Raw genomic sequence first — 13819 nt, 5'->3', positions numbered from 1 at the left:
TGGACACCCTTGTCTTGTTCCTGATCTTAGAGGAAATGCTTTCAGTTTTTCACCATTGAGAATGATGTTGGATGTGGGTTAGTCTTATATGACCTTTATTATGTTGAGATAGGTTCCCTCTGTGCCCATTTTCTGGAGAGTTTTTATCTTAAATGGGTGTTGAATTTTGTTGAAAGCTTTTTCTGCATCTATTGAGATGATCATATGGTTTTTATTATTCAATTTGTAATAAATTTGGTATCACATTGATTGATTTGTGTATATTGAAGAATCCTTGCATTTCTGGGATAAACCCCACTTGATCATGGTGTATGATCCTTTTAATGTGCTGTTGGATTCTGTTTGCTAGTATTTTGTTGAGGATTTCTTTAAATTTATTTTAAAGTTATATTTTCCCTTGTTCTGTAAACAGCCTTGACCCTTTTTTTTAACTGGGTTGTTGGACCTTGTCTTATTGATTGGACAGGCTCTTTATCCCTAAACACTTGCAAATAGTTTTCCTTGTTTGTTGTTTGACTTTTGCTGTGTTTTTTTTTTATAAATGTATTTATTTATTTATTTTATTGGCTGTGTTGGGTCTTTTTTGCTGTGCGCGGGCTTTCTTTTTAGTTGCAGTGAGTGGGGGCATGTCTCCGTTGTGGTGTGCGGGCTCCTCATTGCCGTGGCTTCTCTTGTTGCAGAGCACGGGCTCTAGGCACGTGGGCTTCAGTAGTTGCAGCACATGGGCTCAATAGTTGTGGCTCACGGGCTCTAAAGCGCAGGCTCAGTAGTTGTGGCGCACGGGCTTAGTTGCTCCGCGGCATGTGGGATCTTCCTGGAGCAGGGCTCGAACGCGTGTCCCCTTCATTGGCAGGTGGATTCTCAACCACTGCGCCACCTAGGAAGCCCTGACTTTTGCTATGTTTAAAGTAGTTTTGCCATTTAGAAAATTTTAAATCATGTGAGGTAATCAATCTTTTATGATTTGGGCTTTGTGAGCTCAGAATATGCTCTGCATGTTTCCTTCTAGTACTTTTGTGGTTATTTTTAAACATTTACATCCTTGACCCATTTAGAATTTATTTTGGTATAAGATCCAAGTTAGGAATATGTGGTCAGTCAGGGTCCAGTAGGAGACAGATGTCATCCTGAAATTGGGAAATTTGAGGGGAGCTGAATAAAGGGATTAAGGTGTGGGCAGGGGGTAGAGAAACCACTCGGGAGAAGTGGGGTCCACCCTTAGAGCTGAGGGGATCTGAGAACCTGCCCAACAGGAGTTGAGACCTGGGAGTGAGGCCCGTGCAGGGAGGACTGTGCCCCGGTCTCCTGGCGGCTCCCCGTTGGGCAGTCCCCACGAGCAGCCCAGAGGCAGGCGGTCTGCTGGAACACCTGCAGGTCACCTCTGGCTCTGGGCAGGGTGGGACTGCTGGACGCCGGACACGTCAGCACAGGACAGTGAACCTGTTATTGTGCCAACACGCTGACTTGGGAATGAGTGGTTTGAGGAACTCCCCAGGGGACTCGGACAGAGCCCCCCAGGGTGCAGGGTGGAGTTGGGGCTGGAGGGTTTGGAGACCAAGGGGAAGGGCCCGTGTGGAAGGAGCTGACCGTGGGCGGCACCCACCTGTGATGGTCTTTCCTGCCTGGGGCTGCCTGCTGAGCTGGTCTTGGGGGCGGTGGCGGCCTGAGGCTGACGTGTGGAGCTGCACGGAGCCGTGTCTGTGGGGGTGGGGAGGGGTCCCCCCTTCCCCCAAAGGGGGACCCAGTGTGAGAGCCCCACGCTGCCCCCTCTGCCATCCACTCGTGTTTCTTCACTCACGCAGCACGTGGGTGTCGCGCCCTTGCCGGAAAGTCATGATGCTCTTTGACATAAAACTCAGCATAAAAGCAACATCCGCCCATAAGCTGGTGTAACAAAGTCCTAAGCATTGATGAGTTTGCCCAGGATGACTATTTGGATACTTTTGGGAAAAAAAAGCCAAATTCTTAAAACTGTTGTCTTTGGCACCCTGCTTTGATAATTCCCTGAGCACTGGCCCTGATTGTTAGAAATTCACTGTCCAGGGGACTTCCCTGGTGGCTCAGTGGTTAAGAATCCACCCGCCAATGCAGGGGACACAGGTTTGATTCCTGGTCTGGGAAGATCCCACATGCCGAGGAGCAACGAAGCCCATGTGCCACAACTACTGAGCCTGCGTTCTAGAACCTGTGAGCCACAGCTATTGAGACTGTGTGCCACAACTACTGAAGCCTGTGTACTTAGAGCCCGTGCTCTGCAACAAGAGAAGCCACTGCAATGAGAAGCCCGCTCACCACAATGAAAAACCCCGTGTGCCACAGCTAAGACCTGATGAAGCCAATAAATAAATAAAGTATTAAAAAAAAAAAGAAATTAAGGGTCCAGGTGTGCATGGTCCTCGCGGACGGGGCAGAGACATGCAGAAGTGGGAGCAGTGGGTGGGAGGAGGAGCCTGGGTCCAGTGCAGACCCAGAGAGAGGGGCTTGGCCAATGTCCCTGCTGAAGAGTGCACCCTGGGGTGGGGGGAGCAGGGGGACCCCAGGGGCCCTGAGGGTGGCAAGGAGCAGAGTGGGGGTGATGTGGGATGTGTGCAGAGGGAGTGTCCCCCCACTGTTCCTGGCCAGGTCATAGGAGACGCTTCCTTGGGGCGCCTATGGGAAGGGTCCAGGACCCTCAGGAGGCTCTGCCTCCCCAGGCCACCGGTGCCCTGGCTGGGGAGGGGGATCCGAGGACAGAGATTGGTTCTGCTGATGACAGCTGAATTTGGGGAACCAGAGGCGGACTGAGGGCCGGGCCCTGGTTTGCCTGGATAATGTGTTTACAGGCTCTCAGTTTTAACACCAGGACAGTCTGGACAAATCTTTGTGAGCTGACCACTCCCCTTGTGTGTCTTTGTTCTGTCTTGGCTGAGCTGTGTGGCAGCTGCCCCCCGGCCCCAGCCCTGCGTCTCAGGGCCCAGGGCCCTGCAGGAAAGAAGTCAGGTCAGGGACGTCCCTGGTGGCACCATGGCTAAGACTCTGCATTCCAGATGCAGGGGGCCCAGGTTCGATCCCTGGTCAGGGAACTAGATCCCGCATGCATGCCACAACTAAGAGTTCACATGCTGCAACTAAGGAGCCCACGTACTGCAACTAAGCAGCTTGCCTGCTGCAAATAAGACCTGGTGCAACCAAATTAAAAAAAAAAAAGTCAGGTCACATTTCAAGCTGCTTCCCCTGCCCCAGACCAAGGGAGCTGTGGACAGAGGGCAGCCCTGCCCGCCATGCCACCAGTGCCCAGGCAAGGTGTCTGGCTGCATCCTGCTGGGCCTGCTGCCACCGAGACCCACTTGTTCCCTCCTTCCACACAAAATCCTCTGCACGCCCTGGGCTTTGACCATCCTCTGATTTCCGTGGTGGCCGTGGCCCTGGTGTTCGAGGCAGGGAGGGTGGGTCACCCGTGTGCTGTTTACCTGGAGTGAGGCTCATTCCTCCTTGCTGGTACGAGCCTGATTGCTCTGCATTTTCATGGTAAATTTGTTTTCTGAGTCGCTGTTGAAATTCTGGAAGCAGAGAAAATGCATTTGCTCCATCACTTTCTGGATGTGACACGTCCCATAAAATCTATTAAAGCCTTTAATGAAATCCCTGCTCAGAGCTGCTCTGTGAATGAATGTGGAATCAGAATTTAAATTAAAATGTTGTTTTTGTAATCTGGAGGCTTTGCCTGGGAAGAGATTAAGGGGACAGCTAACCTTTCTGCCATCATTCTCAGCCTTGATGGGTTCAGTGCTTGGTGGCCCTCTGACCGGATGCTGGGGGCCTTCCTCAGACCCTCCATGCAGAGGGAAGGCAGGTGCACCTGTGGGCCTCTAGCCGCTTGTGGCTGGAGATAAACGCATTTACTTATAAGCAGGTGCAAGCCCTGCACTCGCAGAGCCCACACTCTGGGAGGACAGATGTGTCCAGAATAGGTGTCAGTGCCCAGAAAGCAGAGCAGGAGCATGGCAGGGCTGCTGGGGGCTCGGAGTGTCTGTCTGGGGTGGGGGTGGGGGGACAGGGACAGGGGCGGGGACAGGAGTGGGGGTGGCCGGGCTGCAAGCAGCAGGCAGATTCCGTTTCTCCCTGTGAGCTGAGTCCTGCCCTGGGGATTCCAAACACAGCTGAGCTCCCAGGTCTCTGACCAACCCTCCCCACGTTCCACCCTCCTCCAGGCACCCCTGCCTTAAGGGAGAGACACAAACAGGCAGAGCCTGCCTCAGGACACCAAAAGGTGATTGTCCTTCCTGCTTTCTGGGGTGGCAACATTGCCCTTTTCCTTCTACGATGAAAAGTTTTTGTAAAAATACCCAGGACATGTGCAGCGCAGAGTGCCGAGGGGCAGCTCTTCCCAGAGGAGGCCCAGGGACCTGTGCTGCAGGCAGGGGGACCACGTGGGGAGCCCCAGATGGGTGTGGAATTTGTTTACCCAGCAAGGGTTACTCCCCAAAAATGGGGAAATACAGATCAACAAGGAAACCACCAGCGAATAGAAAAAAGGGCAACAGGGCTGTGCAGAGATGAGCTTTCTGGAGAGACTGGCAGTGGAAAGCTCCTTTTGGGGACCTGCTTGCTACCTCCCTCTCTCCCCAGATGAAGAAGCGGCCCTACAGGTGCTGAGCGGATTCTGGCAACCCTCCTGGGGGCAGGGGCAGCGATGTCAGTAGGTGTGAAAGGGCAGGTTTGGCGTGCAGAATGTTCCAGGCCCAGGACAAGCCTCTCTCTGCCCCTCTGACTGTCCTGAAATTCTGGGTCCTTGGCCGTCCAGTTGGGAACTTGAGTGTGGGTCCCTCCTGCCGGTCACTGAAGCTGTCTCTACAGCCCCAACCTCACTGGTCACCTGGTAAACACACGATGTTGGCAAAACTGAAAACTGGGATACTCCAGGCGTGAGGGAGCGGGTGTCAGTGGATGCTGTGGCATGGGGGTGGCCAGCTCAAGCCCTAAAGAGACTTGTCCTCGCACCAGGGCCACCTGAGGCACGCAGGGTCATCGGCTGCACCCAGCAGCAAGGAGACAGGGTCATTAAAAATGGATTTGTCATGACAAAAAAGTGGACCTGGGTGTCCCTCAGCAGGAAAACACAGAGGTGTGAGTTATTCATGCCGTGTACTGGCACACGGGGTTAAAATCAGCTGGACCTACTCTGATACAGCAGTAATACTGAGCAGTGAAAGCAGGTTGCGAAGGGTTTTGTTCTGTGTGATCACATTAACTAATCTGCAAAGAATGTTACACGTTGGTCTTGGATATGTATGTAGATGGTAAAACAATGAAAACATGCAGAGAGATGATACAAACCAACTTCAGAGATGCTCCCTGTGGGAAGGACGGCAGAGTCCCGAGTGTGTGTCATTGTCTATGTGTTTGAACATTTTCATGCTTGAAATTTTTGAAAAGAGTCTGGGGGATGGGATGAAGAGGCAGCGTGCTGAAGGAAGTCGATCCCCAGGTGGTGGAGGGAGTGAACAGGCAGTGGGGGCTGTGCAGAGGGGGACCTTGAGGGTTCCAGGCAGAGTTCGGTAGGAGGAAGAGCTGAAGAGAAGGGAAAAATCCAGGGCATAGGCATCTGGGAGGGCGGGGAGGGCTAGGTGGGCTGGTGCTGAGCGGGTCACGTCCAGTCAGAAGGACACTTTGGGAACCTGAAGCCCAGGGGAATGTCACCTGCATCACAGCCCAGCATCTGGGAGCAGAGGCCACGGGGGTTCTTGGGAGGGGTCATTTCGTCCAGGTGTCAAGGGTCTGGTTCCGCTCAGAACAGGGCTGGGCACAGAGAGATGGGATAGAGAGTGCTGGAGAGCTGAAGAAAGATCGCCTTCCGAGGCTGAGAGAGCACTTAATTACTTGTCGTACACAAGACATTTCACCAAGTAGACAGAGTTTTAAAGGCTGGCTCAGCCATGGAGAGCTGTTTCCTGTGGCTCAACAAGTTTGTAATAAACACAGTTAAACTTTTATTTATGGCACAGCTGCTAATTGCACCATAAACATTTTTTCATCAAGCAATTGCTGTTTACTCACTTGCCAATCAGCTCGCTACCCAATATTCTCACTTCCAAATCCCGCTGTTTGAAATGTCTCCCTGCAGCTGTCCTCCAGGCCTACGGGCTCCAAGGCCACGCCTGCCCGCCTCCTGGTGGGCACCCCCCTCTCAGCCCCCGAGCCCGCTGTCCTGCCATCCCTGCTCTGAGAGTCTCTCGCGACCAGGCCCAGCAGTGGCGGCCCCGCAGGACGGCCCTGCTGCTCTGTCCCGGTGCTCCCCTCCTCTGGCTCCCCGACCCCAGAGCCCAGGAGGCCTTGCGCCTTCTCTCCCCGCCTTCCTCACAGCCCTTCAGCTTGTCCGAGTCTCCCTACCCGTCTCTCTGCGAGACCAGGGATTACATCAAACGGACACCGGGGTCCTCAGGGTGCTCTGCTCCTGCCTCCATCCCTCCAGGGGCACGCCTAGGGGGCAGAGGTAGCTCTCACATCTGTGCATAGTTTTGTCCCCCCGACCACCTCCTGTGTCCTGGGCGCAGTGACAACCCTTCTCTAGGCTGGGCCCATCATGGGCTCTGGTCCTCTCCTTTCCACGGCCCCTCTGCAGGCTGGCCCCAGGGTGAGCCTCGGGTGCTGAAGCAGAGTGAAGCCTGAGCTGGTAGATCTGTGGGTGGGACGGACCTCCCCTCCAGCACGCAGACACGCTGACCCCTGCCCCCCAGCCCCGACAGCCGCTGGGCCTTGGTGTCTCAACACTGAGTGACCTTCTGGGTGGGATTTCTAGAGTCCTCTCCAGGCACCTGAGGACAGAGACATCGGGTGGGTACGTCCTGTGTGCAGATCCACCAAAACCTTCCTGCGAGGCCCCCTCCATGCTGGAGGTCCAGCCGTGTTGCAAGGCCAAGCTCAGGAGGACATATTTGCATTGGAGCCTCGGGAGGAAAGGGACTGAGACCGTTCCTGTCCCACCAGCCCCGTCACCTCTTAGATCCAATATGGTTAGCGCCACCCAGGCGGGTTGGGAGTGTCCAGACGGAAGCTGGCTGCTGGGAAAAGAACCCTCCCCACAAGTGCTCACTCTGGGAAGAGGGAAAGACCAGGTTCAACGCGGGGCCTGGAGACCAGAGGCTGGTACCAGGCGGGGTCACAGGGGGAGCCCCCAGGCTTTGGCTCCGTGCCACGCTTAAGCTGATCAGAGTCACGACCCTGGCCCCCCAGCGGCCTGGGGGCGGGGCTGCTGGCTCGCAGGCCCCGGGGGCGGGTCCCCAGGACTCAGGGCCGGTCCCCAGGGCTGTGCGGGTCCTGAGCTCCACAGTGCCACCCGGTGGCCGTGGCCGGTGCTGCAGCGCCTGGGCTGGGGCAGGACTGGCCCCGTCTGCACGGGGCAAGCCCTCCGGGGTTCTTGGCAGCTGAGTGCGAGTGTGGGAGGAGAGGCTTAGGAAGGAAATGGTAGATTTTGTGCTAACAGAGGGTCTGGAGGCATGCACACTCACTGGGGAAACAAAGCCCCACGCCTGCCTTTGTGCTTTGAGCTGGTGAAGAGTCACGTCCTACACGCCCCTTCCCACCTTTCCTGGCCCCTTCTTTTGGGGTCCAGGGGACAGTCTGGTGCAAGTTGCTTTTCGAGTCCCCCAGTTGGGTGGGGGACCAGAGCTGTCACAGTCACACCACAGCGCTGTGGTGGACAGAGCGCTGTGGGGTCTGGGGGCCCAGGACCGCTGGCGCTCAGCCCTGGGTCTGTGACTGATGGGTGAGGACGGATGTTTGTCAAGGGTGTTGGACCAGGCGTTGGGCTGCGTGTGGCCCCGGGGTCTGGTGTGGTGCCTCAACCCCCCTCATGGATTCCGCACGTGTAAGGAGACTGTGGGTCCTGTCCTGTCCAGTGAGCCCCAACCTTGTCCAGTCCTGGGTTTGGACACTCCTGGGTTTGAGTCTGGCCCCTTCAAATCTGGCAGGGGCTTGGGCTAGGCCGGGGGTCAGGAAACAAAGAGCCTCCCTGACTGAGGCCCTGGGCAGCTGAGGGGCTTCAGCTTGGCCTGGGGGATGGGCCACTGAATGCTTGAGACCAGCCTCCCCTTCCTTCACCACCGCCCCCCAGGCTCTGTTTTCAGTCAGTTCAATGAGTACAGCTTTAAAGCAATTAGGCGGCAGCAGCGGTCAGGCCGCCGCCACAGCTGTGCTGAGTGCACTCCTGCCCCCCTTGCCCCCCAGCCTGACAGCTGCTGCACCGGCCTGGTGGGTCCTGCTGCCGCTAGAGACCCAGCTCAGGCCTCGCCTTCCCTGGAGGGTCTGCAGAGGGGAGGGTGGGCAGCCCAGGGGAGAGACACAGCTGAGGCTGGAGGGGGGAAGGGGGGCTCAAGAAATAGAGAGTCTGCTTCCCCTGGGACCCCTGGCCTGGGCTTGCCTGAACTGGAGACAAAGTGAGGGTGCTGGTTAGAAGCTCAGCCCCTGAGCCAGGGGGCTGGGTACAAATTCAGGGCCCCTCCAATCTGCCTCTCCTCCCTCCCCTCCCACCCCCTTCTCTTCCCCTCCTCCTCCCTGCTCCCCGCTCCCCTCCTCCTCTCCCTCAGTCCCTTTGGCAGGGAGGAGGAGGAGGGGGAGGAGGAGGGGGGAGGAGGGGGAGGAGGAGGAGGATTAAACAAACCTCTGCTCTGGTGTTGAGGGCAGTGAGCTTGTGACATTCCTGCTTGTCACAGCTGCTCCCACTCTGTGGTCTCTGCCCAGAGGGAAGGAGGTGCAGCAGTTTTCTGAGGAGGTGAACCAGCCTCTGAGCCCACTCCATGGCCGCCAGGGGCCTCACCACGGCATCCCTTGGCAGGGCGGCCTCTGTTTAGGGGTCTGCACTCTGTACACCAGGGCCAATGGGTGCCTGGCCCTGTGCCCTGAACGCGGCAAAGGCCTTCTGGGCCAGCTCCAGGGCCACCTGCGGGAGGTGACCCCTCTGTGCTGCGGACACCCTGGTCAGGAGCCTGGGCCTCCCGTCCAGGCATGTGGATGCGGCTGGGCAGGGCAGGTGCAGGGTCTGACTTTGCAGACAGAGCCCTTTGTGTCGGGACCCACCCACCCCCTCCCCAAGCCTTCCGGCCCTGCCCCTCCCTACTCCCCCAGTCTCTCAAAGAAGGCCTGTTCTGGGAGCCTCCTCTGGGAGCCTCCCCACCAGCGCAGCCTCCCTCAGCCGTGTGTGCGGCTCAGCAGTCCACCATGCCCTTTCTTCCTCCGCCCGTCTACACTGGCCCAAGGCGGGGTAGGCCCTGAGCTGGGCACTGGGTGAGACAGGCCCCCACTCCCCCTCCTCCCCCTGGAGCTGGATTCCCGACAAATGATGACACAACACTCGGTCCACCTGTGCCGAAGGCGGCCAGGAGGAGGGGGCCCCGGCCCAGGAGAACTCCGAGGGTGCCCTGACCTAGTCCAGGAGAACGCCAAGGGTGCCCTGACCTAGTCCGGAAGCTCCTGGGGAAGGAGCTGGGTGGGGCAAAGCCTGGGAGGGGGCAGGGAGCCTCGCTCCGGAGTGTGGCCCAGCTCCAGGGAGGGGGCCCGAGCTGAGACCTGAGGGCAGGTGGAGGCCTGGGCTTTATTCTGAAGCCAAGGGGCCTCGTGGTGGCGGCTGCTGTCAGGTGGGTGCAGGGAGGGGGCGGGGGAGGGGAGGGCCCCACCTGTTCTCCAGCCAAGGAGGGGGCTGACAGGAGGCCCTGTGGACAGCTGAAATGGTCTAGAGATGAAGGGAACTGGTCCACCTCCAGCTGTTAATCTGACACCTGTGTCCAGCCACCCTGTCCCGCTCTGGCTGTTCACACCCACACCCGCCAGCAGCCTTCAGAGTCCCACCACGCTGGGCTGGAGGGCCTGCCCTGTGTCCCCACAGCTGCCACTGAGCAGATGAGTGAACCCCTGGGGAGGGCTCCCCAAGGAAGGGAGCCTGAGAGGTACAGGGGAGCAGCTCTCACAACCCATTAAAATTCTACTAGAAAGGGTGGGACCAGCCATGGAGCTGTGATCAGTTCCAAACAGAAGCAGCCCCTTGCTGACCTGTTCCAGGGTTGAGGGCCTCCTGGCGGTGCGGGGCTGCTCCTGTCCCCCCTCCACTCCGCCAAGCCTCCTGCACAAACACAGGGAGGCAGAGGGGTCTCAGGAGACGCCTGATGGCCAGGCCGGCCTCTTCCTGTGCTCGCTGTTCCCATTACAAGTTTTTCACTTCCGGATGGAGCAACGTCCAGCATAAAGGCCCCACGTTGCAGGATGAATGTGAGGAACCACTGAGGAGAGGCGAGGAGCTGAGACGCCTTGGAGCGTCATCTGTAGAAGGCAGTCTGGCTTCAGGCAGCTCGTGGCGGGACCCTTGCACGGCCTCTGCTCAGGTTTGGGGGAGAGACCCCACAGGCACTGACGGGCACCCAATCCTGGGCAGGACAGACCACGTGCCTGCCTCATGTGGCTCCTAGCTCAGTGGGAGAGGCACAGAGAGGCAGTGCAGGGGCCACGCCCCAGAGCAGGGGTGGGGCAGGGGTGGGGCAGGGGGCTCTGACTGGCCGGCCGCAGGGTTGCAGGTCCCTGGAGGAGGGATGCTTGAGCTGAGACCTCGAGATGCAGCCTGTTCCCGCATGTGAGCGATTGGTCAGTGTTCCTGCCGCGGCCAGCAGGTGCCAAGACCGGTGGGAGCTGAGACCCAAGAGACCTTGGTCTGGGGGAAGCAAAGGGCCCAAACACACATTCTGAGCAGATCTGGACCTACCCCTCCCTCATTCATGCACTCACTCCCTCCTTCTTTATGCAAATATTAGCACACCCTGCACACTGTTCTACCATTGGTTTTTTAATTCAACAATAACTCGGATTTTTAAATATTAAAATAAAAAATACGTTATTTTTTATAGCTGCCTAGTATTCTATTCTAAGCATGTATCATCATTTATTTAACTAGAACCTCAATGTTATAGTCGGGAGAGGGGTCTGCAGGCAACACGACAGGCCGTGGGTTGAGGGGGAGGCAGGTGCTGGGGGCCTCAGCCTGAGTCTGGGCACGACACTGCGGCATGGCGCCTGGTGGGGAGGGTCCACAGGGACTCCTGTGGGCGACAGGCTGGACCTCTAGCTTGAGGGCTTTGTTCCCGCCCCATTCCCCTCCGTGGGGGCAGGGATGGGTGTGTGTGCAGATGTGCGCGCGCACACACACACATGCACACACCAGTGTGCACACGCACACACGCGCACACAGCGACTGCACGGCAGACAGGCACGAGGGTAGCTGTGCACGGACCCATGCGCAAGACGTGCACACTGACAGTACATGCCCACAGACGCGCCCACCCAGACACGCACACGTGTGGACACACACAGCGTGCTCACAGATACCCCCTCTGTGCAGTCCTGCTCCTGCTGCCGGCTGTCACTTGTCCCCGTGCCGGTTTCTCATCCCAGGACAGTGGAGCTGAGGGCTGAGAGGGAGCTCGCGAGGCGGAAGGCCTGGACGTCTCTCTGGGCCTTGGCACCCTGGTCTGTGCAGGGGATGCTAGAGCTTGGCTCACGGGTTGCGGGAGGCATTTGGTGCAACAGTGCAGGTGAAGGGCTGGCCTGGGCGCTGGGTCAGGGTCATGGTTAGGAGGGTCCCAGGGAGCTGAGAACGTTCACCTCTGAACCCTGGCTCAAGGACCAAGTCTGCTGACCCTTGGAGGTCTGGCCGGGGTGGGGGGGCTCCACCACCCTGGGCTGGGCTCTGGGAGCCTGACCACCAAGTCCCCGAGACGGCCGGTTCACTAGGCCCTTGTGGGGTGGTCTGCATGAGGCCACCGCGGGGTCCAGCCAGTGATCAGTCCTGGAGGGCTGACACCGTCCTCGGGCTGACCGTGGTATACGTTTTGAGGGCAGCCGACCCGCAGCCTGTGCTCAGCGCACCGCCGCCTGTGGACGCTTGAGCCGGCTGTGTAGCTTTCTCCTTATGTCTCAGAACCATGTCCACCAATGAGAATGCTAATTCACCAGCTGCCCGCCTTAACAGATTCAAGAACAAGGGGAAGGACAGTACAGAAATGAGGCGGCGCCGAATAGAAGTTAATGTGGAGCTGAGGAAAGCTAAGAAGGATGACCAGATGCTGAGAAGGAGAAATGGCAGCTCTTTTCCCGATGAGGCCACTTCTCCACTGCAGGAAAACTGCAACAACCAGGGCACTGTAAACGGGCCTGTTGCTGACATGGTCAAAGGCATAAATAGCAACAGCTTGGAAAGCCAGCTCCAAGCTACCCAAGCTGCTGGGAAACTGCTTTCTAGGGAAAAAACAGCCCCCCGTAGACAACGTAATCCGGGCTGGTTTGATTCCAAAATCTGTGTCCTTCTTGGGCAGAACTGATCGTAGTCCCATTCAGTTGGAATCTGCTTGGGCCCTCACCAACATTGCTTCCAGGACATCAGAACAGACCAAGGCTGTGGTAGACGGAGGTGCTGTCCCAGCACTCATTTCTCTGTTGGCATCTCCCCACGCTCACATCAGTGAACAAGCTGTATGGGCTCTAGGAAACATTGCAGGTGATGGTTCAGTTTTCCGAGACTTGGTTATCAAGTATGGTGCAGCTGACCCGCTGTTGGCACTTTTGGCAGTTCCTGATATGTCATCTTCAGCATGTGGTTACTTACGTAATCTGACCTGGACCCTTTCAAATCTTTGTTGCAACAAGAATCCTGCACCCCCCTTAGATGCCGTTGAGCAGATTCTTCCTACTCTAGTTCGTCTCCTGCATCACGACGATCCAGAAGCATTAGCTGTTACCTGCTGGGCTATTTCTTACCTTACTGATGGTCCAAATGAACGGATTGAAATGGTTGTGAAAACTGGGGTTGTACCCCAACTTGTGGAGCTTTTAGGAGCTACTGAATTGTGACTCCCGTGCTAAGAGCCACAGGGAATATTGTCACTGGGACGGATGAACAGACTCAGGTTGTAATAGATGCAGGAGCACTTGCCGTCTTTCCCAGCCTGCTAACGAACTCCAAAACTAATATTCAGGAGGAAGCTACGTGGACAATGTCAAACATCATGGCTGGCGGCCAGGACCAGGTACAGCAAGCTGTGAATCATGGATTGGTCCCATTCCTCGTTGGCGTTCTCTCTAAGGCAGACTTTAAGACACAAAAGGAAGCTGTATGGGCTGTGACCAACTATACAAGTGGCGGAACAGTTGAGCAGATTGTATACCTGGTTCATTGTGGCATAATAGAACCATTGATGAACCTCCTAACTGCGAAAGATACCAAAATTATTCTGGTTATTTTGGATGCCATTTCAAATATCTTTCAGGCTGCTGAGAAACTAGGTGAAACTGAGAAACTTAGTATAATGATTGGAGAATGTGGAGGTTTGGACAAAATTGAAGCTCTACAAAACCATGAAAACGAGTCTGTGCACAAAGCTTCATTAAACTTGATTGAGAAGTATTTCTCTGTGGAGGAAGAGGAAGATCAAAATGTTGTGCCAGAAACTACCTCTGAAGGCTATACATTCCAAGTTCAGGATGGCACTGCTGGGACCTTCAACTTTTAGATTATACATCTGAGGCATAAAGTTGTTCGTTGTGGACTATGTTTGGTATAAGTTTGTCTTATTGTTTCTCTACTAAGAACTCTTTTTAAATGTGGTTTGTTACTGTAGCACTTTTTACAACTGAAACTATACTTGAACAGTTCCAAACTGTACATACTGTATGAAGCTTCTCCTCTCAATGAGTTTCTTATTTCTGTGTGGAATTTCATATCTCGCAGTGTCCTGTAAATAAAGATTAAATTCCATTGGGCTTCCTAGGTGGCGCAGGGGTTAAGACTCCGCCTGCCAATGCA

The 13819-nt window shown here is 56.1% G+C and overlaps 1 pseudogene; it reads left to right on the top strand.

Moving 5' to 3' along the window:
* The first annotated feature begins 11835 nt into the window (after positions 1–11835).
* LOC130833440 (importin subunit alpha-1-like) lies at positions 11836–13557 on the top strand (annotated as a pseudogene).
* Positions 13558–13819: the final 262 nt, after the last annotated feature.

The sequence above is a fragment of the Hippopotamus amphibius genome, chromosome 12, assembly GCF_030028045.1.
Source record: "Hippopotamus amphibius kiboko isolate mHipAmp2 chromosome 12, mHipAmp2.hap2, whole genome shotgun sequence".
NCBI lineage: Eukaryota > Metazoa > Chordata > Mammalia > Artiodactyla > Hippopotamidae > Hippopotamus > Hippopotamus amphibius.
Note: the sequence above shows the minus strand (reverse complement) of the source record. Positions and strands in the feature narration are given on the sequence as shown.